Here is a 21,949-nt window from a genome sequence, read left to right as displayed (position 1 = left end):
TATTTTGTTTGTTATTGTTTTTATTGTTCTTTACCATTGTATTTTCACATTTGGAATTAAAAAAAAACTTTGGTTTCATACATTTTTCATTGGTGTCAGATTATTTATAACATATTGGTGATGAACACTGGTCAGAAGGGCCCCCTGGAAATTTTTGCTTGGGGCCACAACAGACTCTAGAATCGCCTCTGCATGTTTTTTTTTCTGTTTTCTAAGTTCTAGTTCAGCAGATTTGAGTTTGGATGCCGAATAATATCACCATGTCTAGTTTTGAGTCATTTTAAAAGTAATTTTGTTACAAACAGGCTCGTAGGACTCGAGTCCAGGACTCGTGCACTTATTTTAAGGACTTGTGATTTGGACTCGGACTCGTGCATTCGGACTCGTAAATTGGAGACGAGGACTCGGATTTTTTCTTTATTTTTTTTCATAATAATTTGACATAAGATATTTATATTTATATCTACATTAATTTTTGTACTAATTTCATGTCACACCTGTGCGCCTTGGCACGTGCATCAGATAGACTCTCGGGCACGCTCCGGACAGCGCTTGCACCAAGCGGACTCTTGTGCACGCCGTAAACGACTCGCACCTGCACAGGATTAAGGTGCAATCAGCACGTCGATATAAAAACCATGAAAACACACTTAAGGCCAATTTATGCTGACAACGCAGTCCTCGCAGATGGCGTCGCAGATGGCATCTGCGTAGCCCCCCCCTTCGCAGACGCTCTGCGCGCACCTCCCAAAAATTGTGACCACTGCAGAAGCCTTGCAGACAGCGTCGCAGACAAGAGGGCTCTGATTGGTCCACTCTACATCCGCTGTACACGCACTTCCGCTTCCCTACTTTCCCGGTTTGGTTTGTTTTCACGACCGCCATTTTTAAAACATGAGCGAAGATGGAGCAGCACGAAGAGCAGTTGATCGAGGAAGTGAGGAAGTACGTACATCTATACGACTCCAGTTCTAGTCATTATAAGTAACCGGAGGATAAACACTCCACTAACCACACCCACCAACTACTCCTAGCGATTTCGCGACTTCGCGCCCCCTTGCGTTGTGGCGGTGAATAACATCGTGCACCCCTATTACTCCCCGCTCAATGATAAATTACAACTGTCTGCGAAAAGCTATCTGCGAAAGCCTTGTCGCAAGAGCATGCAGAGGCACTTACTTTGCGAAGTATTGAGTTGCATTACTGACACATTGCCGAGCCTTATTTCCTTGTTTGGTTTACTGATCCCTGATTTCCTGTTTCTCGTCTTTGAATCTGTTGAGTCTATGATAGCCTGTTTGTGCCTCGCTCGACCTATCGCCTGTTTCACCGTTTTACGATTTTGCCTGCCGTTCTGGATTGTTTACCGTCTTCACTTGTATTAATAAACACACCTTCTGCACTTACGTCCGTCTCCCAACCATCTCTGACCGAATACTTCACACTCCCTGATAAAGAGAAGCACATTCACCCGTTCAGGAATAAACTAATGTTAATGGCGCTGAAACAGCCACCGTCAAATGGTGCGGTTGGAGTCTTGGACTCGACTCGGATCAATAGTGGACTCGACTCGAAATTTTTTTGAATGACTCGGACTTGAACACTGGGGACTCGAGACTGGACTCGGACTTGAGGTTTACTGACTCGACTACAACACTGACTACAAAGTTACTTGGAATCTTGGACTCAAAATTTTAACTCGATTATGTAAGAATAGTTGTATTGTTGAATCCCAGTAAGTTGTAACCAACTGGACCATCCTGGGCCCCTCATACTTTGTTCTAGACATGGAACTGACTTGTGTGTGTGCGACCGTTTTCTTGCGTAGAACTTTAAGCAGGTTTTTCTTCAATCTTCTGACATTTTCTTGTAAATTAGATTCAGTTTGTAGTGTAATTAACAACTAATGTTGAGTGTAATTTGGCCACAAAAATGTGCCTGGAAATAGCTGAGAAGCCATCTCCAGGCCCTTCAGCTTCCGGGGCCCGCCGTAGGGCCACATTGTTCGCGGCCTTTGGCCTGTCATTCGGACAGGCTGAAATTTAGACACAGACAATATTTCCGACTCGTCTCTCCAGTAACAGTCTCCTTCAAATTCCTTATTTCTCACACCGCAAACATATATTTTTGCTTTTGAATACACGAGTGCTCCATTCAAATAATATTCAAAAGAAAGGAACATCTGGCTCAAAAAAAAAAAAATCCACACCAGCCCTGTTTCTCTCTCCACCACTCGCTTCAGATTCATGCGTCGTTTTGCATGCAGCCCACGTCCGAGGCCTGGCGCTCAAATTCAGCCAATTTTGCATTCAGTGGCGCTCTCTGGGTCAGCGTGGTTAGGGCTGACACCGCCTGTCAACGCTCTCATCGCTAACCTCCATTACTCGGCTGCTTCCTTCCACTTCCCTCGTTTACGACTCCCACTCTCGCTGCTTAATGCCCGCACCACCTCCCTCTGTTCTCGCCGCTAATTGACAGAAAGCTTCGGCTGATCTGGAGCTCCATGTTTTAGTGCGATAATGTAAAGGAGAGAAAGAAAGAGAGAGAGAGAGAGAGAGAGAGAGAGAGAGAGAGAGAGATGGGGGGTGCTCGGCACTGCTTTAAGTGTTAATCATGCCATCAAAATCACCGGAGAGATGAAAATAAATCCTGGACCTTTGCTCGAGTGTGTGTGTGTGTGTGTGTGTGTGTTAAACAGGTGCTACGGATCAATACCAGCACCTGTAGGGTGTTGTGCGACTTGGAAGTGAGAGAGAGAAAGGGGGAGAGAGAGAGAGAGAGAGAGATGGGGATAGAGAGATGGGGATAGAGAGATAGAGAGAGAGGGAGAGAAGGGGAGAGAGAGATAGAGAGAGAGGGAGAGATGGGTTGAGAGAGATAGACAGAGGGAGGGAGAGAGAGAGAGAGATGGGGATAGAGAGATAGAGAGAGAGGGAGAGATGGGGAGAGAGATAGACAGAGGGAGGGAGAGAGAGAGAGACAGAGGGAGAGAGAGAGAGATGGGGAGAGAGAGAGATAGACAGAGGGAGAGAGAGAGAGAGAGAGAGAGAGAGAGAGATGGGGAGAGAGAGATAGACAGAGGGAGGGAGAGAGAGACAGAGGGAGAGAGAGAGAGAGAGAGAGAGAGAGAGAGACAGAGGGAGAGAGAAAGATGGGGAAAGAGAGAAAGAGACAGAGGGAGAGAAAGAGACAGAGGGAGAGACAGAGAGAGAAACAGAGGGAGAGAGAAAGATGGGGAGAGAGAGAAAGAGACAGAGGGAGAGAGAGATGGGAAGAGAGAGATAGAGAGAGAGACAGAGGGAGAGAGAGACGGGGGAGAGAGAGACAGAGGGAGAGAGAGAGAGACGGGGGAGAGAGAGACAGAGGGAGAGATAGAGAGATGGGGAGAGAGAGAGACAGAGGGAGAGAGAGAGAGATGGGGAGAGAGAGAGACAGAGGGAGAGAGAGAGAGGGACAGAGGGAGAGAGAGAGACGGGGGGAGAGAGAGACAGAGGGAGAGAGAGAGAGATGGGGAGAGAGAGAGAGACAGAGGGAGAGAGAGAGAGGGACAGAGGGAGAGAGAGAGATGGGGAGAGAGAGAGATAGACAGAGGGAGAGAGATGGGGAGAGGGAGAGAGAGACAGAGGGAGGGAGAGAGAGAGACAGAGGGAGAGAGAGAGAGAGAGACAGAGGGAGAGAGAGAGATGGGGAGAGAGAGAGCTTATCACTCGCTAGCAGTGTGAAGATGAGTTCAGTTTGTGTGTCCCACTGGTCTCTCTGCTCAACATCTGACACTCGTCCTTTCGTACCCGTCACCCCGATGTCTGCAGATTATCGCTCTCCGTGACTCAACCCTGCTCCACTGAACTTCACACACCTGAACGCTTATCACTCATACAATCCTACACCCTTCCGCTCCCTGGCCACTCCGTGGATGCCCCTCCCTCTCTCGCTCTATTACCCTCTGTTTGATTTTCTGTCCATTGTTGAGGGCGTGGATTAGCGCTCTCCTGTTTACCCGCTCGTTTCTTCTGTCTATCCATCAACGAGGCGCAGCGTTGGGCACGGCGCTGCTTTAATCCTCTATCAGCCCTCCGACAGCCCATCCATCAGCCGTCACATCCCATCCATCATCCGCCCATCTGTCTCGCGCCACATGCCCTGCCACACGGACTGGACGACGGATGGCCAGAGAAACAGAACAAGAGGGACAGGAACAGACTGCCGGGGAAGGTTTCTGCTGTGCTGGTGGTCCTCTTTCTCCTCTCTCTCTCTCCCTCTCTCTCTCTCTCTCTCTCTCTCTCTGCCACTTTCTCCATCCCATTGCCATGAAGATTGCACTCAGTGCATGTCACTACATGCGTATTACTGGTTCTGTTTGTTTCCTCGTAATTTGTTTGTTTTTCTCTATTGCTAATTCCAGGCAGGAGGAAAAGTGCAAGAGGAGATGGAGAGAGATGGAGAGAGAGAGAGACAGACAGAGAGAGAGAGAGATGGGAGAGAGAGACAGACAGATGGAGAGAGAGAGAGATGGGAGAGAGAGACAGACAGATGGAGAGAGAGAATGAAAGAAATGGGAGAGAAAGAGACAGACAGATGGAGAGAGAGAGATGGGAGAGAGAGAGACAGACAGATGGAGAGAGAGAGAGATGGGAGAGAGAGACAGACAGATGGAGAGAGAGAGAGATGGGAGAGAGAGACAGACAGATGGAGAGAGAGAGATGGGAGAGAGAGAGACAGACAGATGGAGAGAGAGAGAGATGGGAGAGAGAGACAGACAGATGGAGAGAGAGAGAGATGGGAGAGAGAGAGACAGACAGATGGAGAGAGAGAGAGATGGGAGAGAGAGACAGACAGATGGAGAGAGAGAGATGGGAGAGAGAGAGACAGACAGAGAGACAGAGAGATGGGAGAGAGAGACAGACAGATGGAGAGAGACAGACAGAGAGAGAGAGATGGGAGAGAGAGAGACAGACAGATGGAGAGAGAGAGATGGGAGAGAGAGACAGACAGAGAGAGAGAGAGATGGGAGAGATAGACAGACAGATGGAGAGAGAGAGATGGGAGAGAGAGAGAGACAGATGGAGAGAGAGAAAAAAGAGATGGGAGAGAGAGAGACAGACAGATGGAGAGAGAGACAGACAGAGAGACAGAGAGATGGGAGAGAGAGACAGACAGATGGAGAGAGAGACAGAGAGAGAGAGATGGGAGAGAGACAGACAGATGGAGAGAGAGAGATGGGAGAGAGCAAGACAGACAGATGGAGAGAGAGAAAGAAAGAGATGAGAGAGAGACAGACAGATGGAGAGAGAGAGAGAGAGATGGGGAGAGAGACAGACAGAGAGAGAGAGAGAGAGATGGGAGAGATAGACCGACAGATGGAGAGAGAGATGGGAGAGAGAGACAGACAGATGGAGAGAGAGAAAAAAGAGATGGGAGAGAGAGAGACAGACAGATGGAGAGAGAGATGGGAGAGAGAGAGACAGACAGATGGAGAGAGAGACAGACAGAGAGATGGGAGAGAGAGAGACAGACAGATGGAGAGAGAGAGACAGAGAGAGAGAGAGACAGATGGAGAGAGAGATGGGAGAGAGAGAGAGAGAGAGAGACAGACAGATGGAGAGAGAGACAGACAGAGAGATGGGAGAGAGAGAGACAGACAGATGGAGAGAGAGAGACAGAGATGGAGAGAGAGAGAGATGGGAGAGAGAGAGAAAGACAGATGGAGAGAGAGAGATGGGGAGAGAGACAGAGAGAGTGAGAGAGAGACAGATGGGAGAGAGACAGAGATAGATGGAGAGAGAGATGGAGAGAGAAAGAGAGGGGGATGTGGTATAAATCTTATAGTGTGGTGTGGTTCGGTGTAGTTTGGAGCTCAGATCTGCTTTCCTCGCCCCTTTTTTTTTTTTTTTTAACATCCCGGGGAAAAAACCCTCAATAAGTGGGGGCTGATGGTCAGACTATTTATACACAAGGACATTTTAAGAGCAGAGGAAAGGGAATGGAGCAAAATGTGCAGAATGAAGACATGCAGCAGATCGCAACAGCAATGTGCAGGTGCAGGCAGAACATCTCTCTCTCTCTCTCTCTCTCTCTCTCACACACACATGCACAGAGGGAGTGTGAGCGAAGGTGACTGGGAGACTGCAGGTGAGTGCTGCAGGTGAGTTGCTGTGTTGTGAGTGTGAGGAGTCGAGGTGAGAGTCCAGCTTTCTCCCTCCATCCCTACGGAGTGCCTTCACACTCACACTGCACACATGACCCCAGGACACGGTGACCCGGCTCACTCCTGAGGACCTCTCGCTGTGTTTACTGTAATCAGATTCACTCGCGAGAAGCAGCACTCACCACGCCACACCACACCACACCACGCCTCCCACGCCACACAGGACCGACAACAAACACACTTGTGTTCTGCTCAGGTCACAATCCAAAAAAAAAAAAAGTAGTAGAAAAAAAAAACCATGAAATGTCCTTGGGTCAATTTCACATTTTCTAAAACAAACAAACAAAAATAAATCCTTCTGGCTTTTTAAAATTCAGCCAGTTCAGTAGTTCAGCGCAGTCCTCGCCTCGCCGTCCTCAACACGTCACGGCTGCCGATTAGCTCCACATTGAGCACGGCTCACGGTGTTTCAGGCTCCGGATGCTGATATTGCTGATGCTTGTATCTCCGGAAGCGTTATCGCTCACCCGAGCACTTCGCTCCGTTAATCTGGAGGATCAGAATCAGCTCAGATTTTAGAAAACGTTTCTCTTGCTATAAACGGCCTGCGTGTTCGCAGCGAGCACATCACACTCCACTCCATCTACTTTATTCTCCATAATGTTTATACTGTTAATAATTAAAACGACTATTAAAATCATTAAAACAGGTTTTATTCCCCATGAATTATACTGCTATAAAGTCAACAGGACCTTAAATCGCAAACAAAACACAAAGACCACCCTCTCAGCGTCCTGTCCAGGAGAATTCATTTTACTTCCGAGTTTATTTTTTCGTTCGCCCACATGAAGCACAAAATCGCCAAGAAAATAATCAACAGTTATTCCATGAAATCTAAATCGAATCATACATGGGCTGGTAGCTGTAATCCATGTACGACGAGATTGAGTGGAATAACTGTTTTATTCTATCCACAGCCACTGGATTTTTATTTTTTGCAAACTCGATCAATAAAAACTTTACACAAAACGTCCAACAAAATCATTTCCACTTAGAATGTAAACAAACCGGCAGCGAAATGATGGGAGCAATTTGTGAAAAATGCTCTAATAATCATAATTCTTGAAAAATAAAAAGGACACATTCTTACCATCAAATACTTTCATTCCATATTTTGTTGCTTTTTTTGTATTTTTTGGGGTTTTGTTTTCAAATAGTTTTTATTTCGTCCTCGGTTGGTTCAGTAGCACGCTCCGCCATTTTGTTTTTCTTCTTCTTTAGTGTTTTTCGCGGTTGGCAAACCAATTTAAAGGTGTGTTACTGCCACCGACTGGGCTGGAGTGTAGAACAGGAGATATTAGGGCGGGGGGAGGACCTAGATAGAGACTGTAACTAAAGTCAGTAATTTGCGCTAGCTGATCTTTGTTAATTGAAGGTCAAGGTGAAGGTCATTTTGCTGAAAAAAAAGACTGACTGAAAAAGTCATGAAAATTGACAGAGTTATAAGTGACTTAAAAAAATCCTGTTTTTCATGGATCATTCCGGATCAGTGATCCAGATCAGCACCAAAAGTCATAGCAACGTAATTCAGCCCAGAGGTATTCTTCATGGGAAATTTGGTGATGATTGGTTGAAAACTGAGGGAGGAATAGCATCTTAAAAAACCGTTAGGATAATAATAATAATAATAATAATAATAATAATAACTAGATAGAGACTGTGACTAAAGTCACAGTGATTTGCGCTAGCTGTTACAAACTGGGACGTCTTGTCACCGTACCCTATAGATCCGGAATGGTAAGAGATAGAGAATGACGCTTAGTGAGGAAAAGTTGCACCCTGACGCCCTGAACAAAATTTAAAAAAAAATTATTTAAAAAATCATGAAAATTGACAGAGTTATAAGTGATTGAAAAAAAGCCCATTTTTCATGGATCATTCCGGATCAGTGATCCAGATCAGCACCAAAAGTCATAGCAATGTAATTCAGCCCAGAGGTATTCTTCATGGGAATTTTGGTGATGATTGGTTGAAAACTGATGAAGGAATAGCATCTTAAAAAAATGTTAGGATAATAATAATAATAATAATAATAATAATAATAATAACTAGAGACTGTGACTAAAGTCACAGTGATTTGTGCTAGCTGTTACAAACCAGGACGTGTGGTCACCGTACCCTATAGATCCAGAACAGTAAGAGACAGAGAATGATGCTTAGTGAGGAAAAAAATCCCGTTTTTCATGGATCATTCCAGATCAGTGATCCAGATCAGCTCCAAAAGTCATAGCAGCGTGATTCAGCCCGGAGGTATTCTTCATGGGAAATTTGGTGATGATTGGTTGAAAACTGAGGGAGAAATAGCGTCCTAAAAAATGTTAGGAGGATCATAATAATAATAATAATAATAATAAAAAAGTTGAAAGCGCCTGAGTGAGAGTAACTGCTAACACAAATTAACGATATTCTTTTAACTATTTCTGTTTCTTTTAAAAACTTGACAACAGTTTTGGGGGTTTTATTTTTCAGTCGAGTTTTTATTTCATCCTTGGTCGGTTCAGCAACACGCTCTGCCATTTTGTTTTCTCTACTCACGGTATATGAGCTGATATCCTTGTAGTAGAGTAGCCAATCAGAGCACGCGATTGCTCACATCCAGTGAATGTGGACAGAATAACATGTGTATAGATTTACCACATAAATAACTCATAGCGCACTATTTGACGAGTCTGACGAATGAAATCCAACACACCCTAATGACAGTTTGGAGTGCGGAGAAGTTTCTTATTTATAGAAACTTTCTTTTTTACACTCGTCAGCGCAACAACTTTGAGCCATGTTCCAATCCAGACGTTCTATAGAGCCATGTGGCCGGTGTCGTGCGGCAATATGTGACTGTCAAAAAAAAAAGCGTTTGAACACGATAAAGCCGTCTATTATTTTGGCGGACGCACGTCTTCAAACAAATGTATTCTCGCAAATGAATAGATGTAGGCAGATGTCAGAATTCATCCATAACCATCATCAGCTAAGCAAAACTAATTAGCTCCATAACTCCAGCAGACAGCATGGTGACAAAGCTTCCACGCACTCAATAACTCTAACAATGTGTTCCGTGCATGTGTGTGTGTGTGTGTGTGTGGTTATTAAAGCTACTTGGGGTCTGTTTTAAATCTAGATTAAGTTCCATTATTCAGTCGAGTGGTTATTAAAGCCAATTAGTGGCGAGTTGTTGCACTTAATTGTTAACAAACCACTGTTTATGGTTATTAAAGCTAAAGCTAGTCATCATTAAAGCTACTTTATAGCTAATCGTTCATGCTAGTGATTCGTAATGCTAGTTTGCTAAAACTGTTGGCTGTTCCAATGTAAAAGGGTCTTTGATCAGCAAAAATAGTTTGAGTTCTGTCAACGTAAATGGTGACGATGGTGAAGGCTGGTTCCTTTATGGTGGCAGAATCGATTCTTCATCAAGTTATTTAAATATAACCACCGTTTAAACTAACGTTGTGTCGTGTCTCGATTCGCGTGCACAGTGACGACCTATATGGTGTACTCAAAACGATGAAAAAGCTGCACAGTTCTCAACCTGAACGGTTGCCATTTTGCAGGCTTGTAGCACTCGAGTTTGACTCGTGCCCTAATTTTAAGGACTCGTGACTCGACTTGGACTTCAGCACTGATGACTCAGACTCATGCATTCATTAACTGCATTCGGACTTGTAAATTGGAAACAAGGACTTGGATATTTTCTTTATTTTTTGTAACATGCCATAATAATTTGGCATCTCATCTCATCTCATTATCTCTAGCCGCTTTATCCTGTTCTACAGGGTCGCAGGCAAGCTGGAGCCTATCCCAGCTGACTACGGGCGAAAGGCGGGGTACACCCTGGACAAGTCGCCAGGTCATCACAGGGCCGACACATAGACACAGACAACCATTCACACTCATACCTACGGTCAATTTAGAGTCACCAGTTAACCTAACCTGCATGTCTTTGGACTGTGGGGGAAACCGGAGCACCCGGAGGAAACCCACACGGACACAACATGCAAACTCTGCACAGAAAGGCCCTCGCCGGCCACGGGGCTCAAACCCGGACCTTCTTGCTGTGAGGTGACAGCGCTAACCACTACACCACCGTGCCGCCCTTCTGTAAAGCTACTTTGCGATAATGTCTGTTGTTAAAAGTGCTATACAAATAAACTTGACTTAAGGACGCAAGTGCAAAAAAAAAAAAAAAAAAGCTAGCAGGTGATGCGACACTCACGGTCAAATGTTCAAATCATCATTTCCGGTACTTTCCGTGTTCGATTTGAGACAACACGACGTAAATGAGTACATAGTGTGCAAAGTGTGAATTGAGACACAGTAAAAGATCTCTACCAAACTGGGTTTGGAGTTCAATAAAATTAAAAATCAGAGGAAAAAAATTAAGCAAAGTTAATATCGTATCCACGAACAAAGACATAACAGTGAGTCCACCCAACAGAACGAGCCACTTTCATAACACTCACGCGAACAAGGCGCCCTTTGAACAGCGATATCCACTCCAGTAACACAGCTTCAAGACAACATGAAAGAGGAACACTTTCCTCGAGAAACTTGGCTGCGTATTTCTTTCAAACAACTCTGGAATCTGACTGGCGTATGAAGTCAGAGCCTGCCGTCAATCGCTAAGGACTCGCTGCTGCTCGCCTCCCTCCTGCAACACCACCGGGACGTTCATTAAAAGGAGGTGGAGGCGGACAGAACAGGAGCTTATAATTTCCTCCAAGGTCGTTATTACTTTTTTATGCTGCGCATTATGAAACTCCCACATCAGATTATGCAACACTTTGGCTTTTAAATGGCTTGAACCAAAACCAGTACTGGATCTGTCACCGGCGCTGTGTGATATCTAATTCGTGTGTGCGTGTCAGCATTAGCATGGGACATGTGAACCGTCAGTGGAGCTCATTATAACTAGATGCATGAAGTGTTACTTTTTTTCGGGATTCTGTCTTGTAAACTGGTCTACATTTCAATAAAAAGCACACCCACTTAATTAATAAACATGACGCAAATGTTAAGGGAGTGCGAATTGTGCAGAGTCACAATGGCGGAGGCAAGTGATCGGACAGCATGATCGCTACATGGCCAAATATATATATATATATCTCATCTCATTATCTCTAGCCGCTTTATCCTTCTACAGGGTCGCAGGCAAGCTGGAGCCTATCCCAGCTGACTACGGGCGAAAGGCGGGGTACACCCTGGACAAGTCGCCAGGTCATCACAGGGCTGACACATAGACACAGACAACCATTCACACTCACATTCACACCTACGCTCAATTTAGAGTCACCAGTTAACCTAACCTGCATGTCTTTGGACTGTGGGGGAAACCGGAGCACCCGGAGGAAACCCACGCGGACACGGCGAGAACATGCAAACTCCACACAGAAAGGCCCTCGCTGGCTACGGGGCTCGAACCCGGACCTTCTTGCTGTGAGGCGACAGCGCTAACCACTACACCACCGTGCCGCCTTCTATCAATATATATATATATATATACACACACACTCCCTGGCCACTTTAATAGGAAAGTTTTCTTGATTCTAAGCTTCCTGTTCTTGCATGCTGAGATGCTTTTCTGCTCACCACGGTTGTAAAGAGTGATGATATGAGTCACTATATCCTTCCTGGCACCTTGAACCACCTCCAATCTGTCCATTTTCCTCTGACTTCTCTTACCAACAAGGCATTTGTGACCCCTCACCGAATCCAGGGACACATGTCGGCCAAAACGAATCTGAGATAATCGCAAAAGAAGCATTTTTTTTTCCGAAATTTGTGATTTTCGTTTTTTTCCATCATGTGCAAGTTGAGATCTTGAAGAATGCAATCAGTATTTCAGATAATAGATTGTTTTGTTGGAAAAGCATACATTTTTTGTTGCAAATTGTCTCGTTTTTGTCAGGACTGTAGCCTGCTGGGGGGTGTGGGTAAATTACCATATGGGCCATTCACATGATGATTTAAGGCTTTTTTTTTTTTTTTTTTCGCGAATCAGCTGTATGATACGAGCTGAGCTCGTGGCTACTTAAGCTGCATTCAGGCGTGTAATTTCACTATGGAAGGAATATGGAGCAAGCTAAACAGATCGCAAAGGAGCTGAAACACCGCGAAGCAAACAGACGCACGGTAGTTACATCGGAGATAACCATTTCTAGCAAAAAAAAACGCAACCAAAAGGAAGTGTTCTAGGACTACATATTCCATTGGAGGCATTGATGTGTGCAAGGCGCCGTTTCTCTTTCTGATGGGGTAAGTTTATTAATCTAAGGCTGTGTGGTTTTTTTTGCATGTAACGGAGAGTGTTGTGGTTTGGTTACATGAAACTAGCGTTGTGTTAGTCGTGTCATCATCGTGCTGTCTTTCTTTCTTACGGTGTGAGTAATTTTTCAACCACAAAACGTTAAAGTATACTTTAAGACTTATTTTTGTACTTCATAATTAATTTGGGCATACTTTGCATGGAAGGAAAATTGACTTGGTGATCTTTGTTTACATGAAAGTAGTATCGTGCTAGCTAGTAGGGGGTGGGGCTTTCCGTAATGTCATGCAAATGAGCACCATTATGTGCCCGCCCTGCACCCAGAGTAGCTGAGATGGAAAACTTTGAGGGCGATTTTCTCCCTTTCCTGTTTTAAGAGGTATACACTTTCAAAAGGCCACACATTCTTCAAATATTGTCAGATCTCCACATGGAAGGCATCATTGGAAAGCTTAGAAACTGTACTTTCTGAATCTGTCAATAACTCAAAATGCCCCCGGGCGGACACGTGTCCCTGGATTCCGTTATCTGACACATTTGTTTTTCCACCCACCGAACCGTCCCTCACTCGCTCGACGTTTTTTGTTTTCCGCACCATTCCGTGTAAACTCTAGAGACTGTTGTGTGTGAAAACCCCAGGAGATCAGCAGTTTCTGAAATACTCAAACCGGTCACACTTTGAGTTCACAATTTTTCCTGTTCTGATGTTTGAACATCATGAGCATTAACTGAAGCTCTTGATTTGTATCTGCGTGATTTGATGCGTCAAGGGATCGGCTGATTTAGAGAACTGCAGAAAACTGCTGCAGGTAGATGGATGGATGGGTGTTCCTAATAAAGTGGCCAGTGAGTGTGTTGAGTAGATGCTATATTACTGTGCCTTGGTGCAGCAGAAATATGGTCAGGGGGACTGATGGAGGTGCCGAGAGGGAAAAGAGAAAGAGTGAGATAAAAAGGTCGATGCTCAGGTGAGAGAGATGTGAGACCTTGGTGTCATTAAAATTCCTAACAAGTCAAACCTAATGTGCGAGTGGCTGAGTGTGTGTTTCACTTGCACATCTGTCACGCCGCATCCTGTCCCGTTCGGTGACTGGATCCGTGCTGTTATTCAAATTACTTCAGAGTTCCCCGTGTACTCTCATGGGTGATATTTCCAATTATTTTGGTGATCCGCCTACATATACTGATCAACACCCAGGTATATTTCATTCCGTTAAAAGGAATCATATTTTATAGCCCCGGAGTGGTGCAAATTAAAAAAACAAACAAACAAGAGAACGCAAGTTCAGCGGTGGCACAGCTGTCCGTGGCCATGACCCAGAGCTTGTACAGAGGAGGGACGGCGTTATCTTTGCCCAAGCCAATCACGAAATAATCACTGGATCCTTTGAGCTCGTGTATGTGGAAGAGGGCAGATAGCTTGTTCCTGTGTGTGTTACACTGCTCAGTCATGCAGTAGTTTGAACAGATGTTGTTGCCTGCAACAGGAAGCATGTGGTAGGTGTTGTATGACAGGTAGACATGCCTAATTGGGAATTTGGCAGAAAAATAGGAGGAAAAAAAAACATCAAGAAAACATGATGACTCAAAAGCAGAGCTGAGTAATAAACAAGTCATGGTCTAATGGTTAGAGAAGCAGCTTTGGGACCAATATGGTGGCCAGTTCGAGTCCCTGGACCAGCAGGAATAGCTGAAGTGCCCTTGAACAAGGCATCTAACCCCCAACTGCTCCTCAGGCTGCTCTGCGTGTGTTATACGTCGCTCTGGATAAGCGCGTCTGCTCAATGCCTGTGATGTGATGTAAACAAACTAATGAGACAGAAGAACTGGACTGAGCTGGAAAAGCATCCTCCTTTCTGTATGATTAACGCCTAAATGTTCATTACGTGATGAGTTTGATTGCTTGTGTAGGACTGTAGCAGTCAGCTTCTGTAAATTCATACTACATGAGCGTATGATTATTAGCTCATCCAGCCGACAGGTGATGAGTTCATGCCCTCACGTGTCATCCATCGTTCACATTTCACAAAAATCGCTTCTTCTGTCTCAATTCTTCACCGATTTTGATTCTTTCTCTCATGAAGGTAGGGGTATCTAGGGTGTATATAACTTCTACTCAGATTAGCTTCGTTATAATTATTAATGAAGTTATGGACTAATTCAGCCTTAATTCAACAGCAGTTCAACAAAAATCGCTTCTTCTCGGTCAATTCCTCGCCATTTTGGATTCTTTCTGGTAAATAGGTCGGTATTCCTAGGGTGGATATCGCTTCTATATATAGCTTGTATTTCGTGTATATAGCTCGCAACATTTATTGCGCAACTTTAGATCATTCCTTCTGGACTAGACGGGGCCGGAGTGAGCTACGCCGTCATTGACAGTCTCGTTATTATTATTATTATTATTATTATTATTATTATTACAGGTGGGTGATAAGACAAAAAGTCTCTCAGGATACTTAACAGTTATTTTACGAAATTGAGTCGTACACGAGCCGATAGTGCTATAATCCATGTACGACGAGATTGAGTGGAATAACTATCCACATTCACTGGATTTTGAGAAATGGAGCATTTTTATTAATATTATTATTTGCAAATTCGGTCAATAAAAACTTTATACAAAATGTCCGACAAAATAATTTCCGTTTAGAATGTAAACAAACCGGCAGCGAAATGACAGGAGCAATTTGTGAAATACGGAAGCCGAGAGAGGCCCTTCATATAATCTTTTTTTATTCACCTTGTTATCCCGAGATAACGACATAATTAATTCAGGATCTCGAGAAAACAACACAACTAATTTGAGATCTCGAGAAAACAAAACCATTATTTCGAGATCTCGAGAAAACAAAACAATTATTTCATGATCTCAGCTGGATCACTGTATCTCCGTCGGTAGAGACGAAGCCGGGCCAGTCTTCTGTGGAGGTGCCGCGGACTCATTTTGAAATTATCCCTTATTAAAAGACTTAATGCAATCTCTCCCTGTGTCAACCCCTGATCAAAATATCGCCTTATTAGGTGATCGATTATTCCAGACATTCTAATGACCAAGCCCTGTGATGACCTGGCGACTTGTCCAGGGTGTACCCCGCCTTTCGCCCGTAGTCAGCTGGGATAGGCTCCAGCTTGCCTGTGACCCTGTAGAACAGGATAAAGCAGCTAGAGATAATGAGATGAGATGAGATTCTAATGACCAAAGTTGCGTCTATACAGAATGAGAAATAGCCCCAAAGTCAGCATATCACAAGTCTCTTGGCGCACCTGAATGAACCATTTCTCAGCTGTTTACTCGAGATCATGAAATAATTATTTTGTTTTCTCGAGATCTCGAATTAGTTGTGTTGTTTTCTCGAGATCCTGAATTAATTATGTCGTTATCTCGGGATAACAAGGTGAATAAAAAAAAAGGATGATATGAAGGGCCTCTCTCGGCTTCCGTAGTGAAAAATGTGATAATAATAATAATTCTTGAAAAATGTAAAAAAAAAATTTAAAAAACACTTTTTTTAACCCTCAAATACTTTCATTCCATATTTTGTTGTTTTTTTTTTTTTTTGTATTTTTGGGGTTTTGTTTCCGAGTAGAGTTTTTATTTCGTCCTCAGTTTTATCATCGACATGCTCCGCCATTTTGTTTTTCTCTACTCATGGTATATGAGCTGATATCCTAGTAGTGGAGTAGCCAATCAGAGCGCGCGATTGCTCATATCTAGTGAATGTGGACAGAATAAACAAACTGACAGCAAAACAGTAGCACTGACATTAACGACAAATATATATTTGATCACACGAAGGGTGCCAATAATTGTGGAGCTGACTCTCTCTCTCTCGCTCTCTCTTTCTCTCTCTAGCTAGAAATATGGAGCGGCCTGATCATACAGAGATGCGCTGGATGGGGGCGTCGTGGCTCAGGCGCCATACCATAAATTCAGGGACCTGGGTTCGATCCTGACCCGAGGTCATTTCCCGATTCCTCTCTCACTCATTTACTGTCCTATCCAATAAAGGTGAAAAAAGCCCAAAAAAATATCTTTAAAAAAAAAAGAGATGCGATGGATGGCATACTGTGAATATTTCTTCTCTTGATGCCCTTCACCTGACTTTCGACAATATCTTTTTTTTATTGCGTATTTTTCCCCAGACTCCGTCCTTCCACTTGTTTTTCCAAGGACTTTGTCTTGTCTGCTGTTTCCACTCCTCTCTCTCTCTCTCTCTCTCTCTGTCCCTTACTCTACAAACACACAAACAAACAGCTGTCTGTATTCCCTGGCTGCTTCCCTGTGTTTCCTCTCTCCACTCAAAACACACACACACAGAAAAACACAAGCCAAATGGAACCGAGTGTCACCACATCACAAGCGGCAATCCGAAGCAGTATTAAGGTCCCAGTGTTTCTGGTCCCGACTAGAGTCACACGTCTCCTCTGAACGGAGAAAGACGGCAGGAGTGATGCTGCATTCAATGGCTGACTGTAAATAGATGCGTTATACCGCGCGGTGAAGCAGAACGGGCGACGGCTGCAGAGGTAAACATCATGTAAACATCGCTGCGGTGACTGGGCTTTGATAGAGACATGTTTGGAGACAGACGCTTCTGCAAAGTCACAGAGGAGGAAACGAGAAGAAATAATTTACCTGCAGTGGAAAAGAAGATAGAAGGATGATCGAAAGAAAAAAGGATGTTGGTTCAGGCTTCACTTCTTTTAGTGAGGTATCTAAAGGCCGACTGTGAAGATCGACACTTTGAGATGTTTTATGTTCCAAGGAACAAACACATCATCATCATCATCAACATCATCAATGTCCAATTTATGGAAGGAAACAGAGAGAAAATTGAATTTTGGTGGTGGTTGTAGTGGTGTGTGATACTGAACTGTCTCTCATTAAACATTTTTCTTTAATTTTACTTTACGATTTTAGACTTTTTTTTTCTTATTGTATTTCCATCCTGATCAGCCATGTCCGTCTGTTCCTCCGAAAATTACCGGTCGAATCTCTGATACTTTTTCCGCAAACCACGAAAAAAAAGCTCGGCCGATCATTTCCGGATAAACATGCCCGTGATTTTCTCTGAAGGTGTCGCCTTGCGTTGGGAAAAAAGATGTCTGACTGCAGCGTCTTCTCACAGTTACCCCCGTGTCCAAAATCGCTGCCTACTCACTATATAGAGCACTATAAGCAGAAATGATTTTGTCAGACATTTTGTATAAAGGGGTGGCACGGTGGTGTAGTGGTTAGCGCTGTCGCCTCACAGCAAGAAGGTCCAGGTTCGAGCCTCGTGGCTGGCGAGGGCCTTTCTGTGCGCAGTTTGCATGTTCTCGCCGTGTCCGTGTGGGTTTCCTCCGGGTGCTCCGGTTTCCCCCACAGTCCAAAGACATGCAGGTTAGGTTAACTGGTGACTCTAAATTGACCGTGAGTGTGAATGGTTGTCTGTGTCTATGGCTATGTTCACACTGCAGGCTGAAGTGACTCAAATCCGATCTTTTCGCCCATATGTGACCTGTATCCGATCTTTTATTGACAATATGAACGACACAGATCCGATTTTTTCAAATCCGACCCAGGCCGTTTGGATATGTGGTCCTAATTCCGATTCCTATCCAATCTTTTCATATGCGACTTCAGTCTGAACCGCCAGGTCGCATTCATCCGACTTACACGTCATCAACAAGCCACAAACGTCACTATTCTGCACTGAAGTAGGCGGCGGGTCTCTCAAAAAAAGTTACAACAACATGGCGCATAATCACAGGCGCAGATAGAGGGGGGGACGGGTGGGATTCGTCCCACCCAGATTTAAATTCACCTTGTTCGGTCCCCCCCACTTATAGGGAGGAAAAAACGTCTATGCTGTCTTTCTTTGCATAAGGCAAACCTCACGGAAAAATCAAAAGACTAATTACCATTCGGTTTATTGAGGTGCACGGCAGTGTATACATAGTTGCAACAACTCACATAAAACAAAACAAAGACTGATATTCGGTTGGTTGAGCTGCGCAGACTGCACAGGTTGCGAGCTCGAGCTTGGTTGCTATGGTAACCCACAACAAGTTTGACAGGCATATCGGGGTTGGGGTTGGTTTGCTGGCAGCTTTGTCCCCCCCAGTTTTTTGTCCCCCCCCCAGTTCAAAAAACGTATCTGCGCCCCTGCGCATGACATCAATGCGAGGGACGCTTCGGGCTGTGAAGGTTCTGAATCTTCTCAATGGAAGGATGCAGAGGTTAGGGAGCTGATTTCCATTTGGGGGGATACAGCTATTCAAGCTAGATTGGATGGGTCATACCGCAACCGGGCGGTTTTACTTCCGTAAACACTGGCCATGCTCACTGCGTGTGACGTCGTCGTATCCTGCAATGCGCATGCGGAACACTTTTAGGTCGCTTTTCGTTCATACTGAGGATCACATACAAGTCGCATATATTTGTTAATGTGAACGATCTCACAAAAAAATCGGAATTGAGCATTAAGCCTTGCAGTGTGAACGTAGTGTATGTGTCAGCCCTGTGATGACCTGGCGACTTGTCCAGGGTGTACCCCGCCTTTCACCCGTAGTCAGCTGGGATAGGCTCCTGCAACCCTGTAGAACAGGATAAAGCGGCTACAGATAATGAGATGAGATGAGATTTTGTATAAAGATAAATTTGCAAAAAAAAAATGCTCCATTTCTCAAAATCTAGTGAATGTGGATAGAATAAAACAGTTATTCCACTCAATCTCGTCGTACGTGGATTATAGTGCTATCAGCTCATGTACGACTCGATTTTGTTGAATAACTGTTCAACAAATTAAATACAGCAACCGAAATATTGCGATACCTACCGTACACTATCGTGTATCGTAGTATCACAACGTGGGATCTTTATCATATCGCCCAACCCTACTTTGCAATATCAGTAAAGCAAAGGAACGTTGTGCGAAATATTCGGAAATGAGTTAACGTAAGTGACCCTAAACACAGCATTAGTAACCATCGCTGTGTCTGAAATCGCTCCGTAGATCACTTGTTCACTATTTAGCACTCAGCACAAAAGGAAACACTTTACTAGCGACGACACAGACATGTCGAGATACATTTCAGCGCGGTCTGTCGTTACGTAAACAACTATTAAGGCTATTAATTGTGCTTCGACACGTTCCCATTGAGATCGAGGCAACATCGTTTCTATCTGAACACTTTTGATTGAACTTTTTATTATTAAGATCATCCAGTCAGAGCGCTAGCAGTGAATCACATGACCACCTGAGTGAGAGCTTCTGAAATTTTCAACAAAGATGGCGGCGTCTCCGAGAGTGGAGCGAAGAAGAAGAAAGAAAGGCAACTTATATCTTTTTATGGCAGTAAGTTGTTCTGTGTAAACCCAAAGTGGTGAATTTACCTCATCAAGCGCTGAACCAACAGACATCTATTTTTCTGCTCAGGTTGGAATTTAGACATCGATTTATTTTTTTTCAGCTAAGTATAAACTGCCGTTAGCGCCATAACCACCGCTCCATAGAGATTGAATGGGATTTAGCTGACTAGCGGTGGTTTTTGCTAACATAGTTAGCTGAAAGTTATCGCTAGCTATGTCGGGATAACGTTAGCTCTCTTGCGTCAAGTTAAAAGTGATGGGCAGCTCATGATTTTTTTTTTGTGAGTTGTAATAAAGATTGTCGAACTTATCATCTGATCTAATTCACATCCAGAGCACGGCTACTTGTGGAACCCGAGAGTGAAACAGTACAAACTTCGGGATCTAAAAAAGAAAGAAAGCCTTTCAGGAGCTCTGCCACGCCCTTTTCCTCCTCAGCAGCATCTTCTGCTCCACGCCCTTTTGTCTTTTTTGCGGAGATGAGAATTAAACGATGATGTTTTTGTGATGTATGTGTCAGTTATTAGTTTTAGCACATGTGATTGAGGCTAGTAGCATTTTTAAAGTGATTTAAAAAGTGTTTATTGTTAACAGAGGAATGCGGTTATTTTGACTTCTAAATGTTAAAATAAAGGCGAATTATCTTTTGACCAGAGGATCTATTCAGTTTTGTTCCAGAAGTGATACGTGCTTGAGTAAAATAAATCAAGGCTGAAGCCAAGACAAAAGTGACAAATGTTTCAGTGTCCATCTTTGCGGTGTCTGTCTCCCTGGCAACAGATTTGCTCTGATCTGATTGGTTGTTGCCAATTGTCTGTTGCTCTAATTAGTTGCTCCGTGTCTCACCTGGTCGCCCATCGCTGGCAACATTGCCCAAAAAGTTGCCCCGTGTATCAACAAATTAAAGCTAGACGGCCTTTCAGATTTTTCAACTGTACTGTAGGTCATAAAAAGAATTTTCCCGACACCTAATTATTTTTGTTTAGTGACCGAAATCTACTGAATTCAAATCACAGACTTCCAATTTATTTCTTTTTTACTATAACAATTCATGAATTTATCTCCAAGTGGCCGTAAATTCTCGGCTATTTTTTCCTGCTTCACCATGACCCAATACAAGATACTACATCATGCATCATATCACGTGGTGGGCTTTCCCCATTCATGCAAAGCAAACAATTGTGGGATACAAATTTGAAACAGGGGAGAAAAATGGAGGACGTGAGTGTGCGAATGAAACGTGAAAGACCGAAAAATGGAAAAGCGAGAAGAAAAGACGTTATGTTCTATACGAAGGAAAGGAAACGCAGGACCAAACTAATAAATATCGGCGCCCAGCGAGCACCTTGGTGTGATCAGCTGTTCGTTTAGCGACAGAATGATGGAACTGTCAGTGCACGCTCAAAGGGAAACCTGCGCATGCGCACACACACACGGACTTCCTCTGTCTGCTTGACTGCGCGATTTCATGCGCATTATTTGCTTTAATCCCCTCAAATTAAATAACGTCCCAGCCATAGAACAGAATGGCCTGATATTTTGAGATATTACAGACATAAACATATATCACAATGACCACTTTTCAGACGGAACTAAATTTCAGGCCGTCTCGCCTTAACGTTACAAATAACCTGAAAATACTAAACGCACCACAAACAAGTCCAGTCCCAGATATGACGTATCCATGCAGATATGATATCTCTGTTGTGTGCATCCTGGATTTACGGCGTGTCCTGTCAAACGTGGTGAATAAGGAGCAAATTGAGGCCCAGCATTGCCTCAAAATTGCCTCGATTTTTGGACATGTGATAATTGGCGTGTCGTGATGAGCCGGCGCAAGGAGTCGCTCGTTAAAAAGTCTCGTTAGACAATGTGTATACGCTAAAAAGCGACGAAACTCATCCAGACGGTGAAGTCAGAAGTCGGTGCGCTGAGAATCAGCCTAATCCACTCGAAACGGCGGAGAGGCCCGAACTCACATCGACTGCTTCCTCCTTCCTGTTTCACACAAACAAGCTCAGCCGGAAATACTTTTTTTTCCCGTTAACAAGGAAGAGTGTAAAACTTGTGTGGATCGTTAGATTTCCTCGTTCCGTTTTCTCCAGAGTTCACATCTCTTCTGTCC

The sequence above is a fragment of the Neoarius graeffei genome, chromosome 16, assembly GCF_027579695.1.
Source record: "Neoarius graeffei isolate fNeoGra1 chromosome 16, fNeoGra1.pri, whole genome shotgun sequence".
In the NCBI taxonomy this organism is placed as follows: domain Eukaryota; kingdom Metazoa; phylum Chordata; class Actinopteri; order Siluriformes; family Ariidae; genus Neoarius; species Neoarius graeffei.
Note: the sequence above shows the minus strand (reverse complement) of the source record.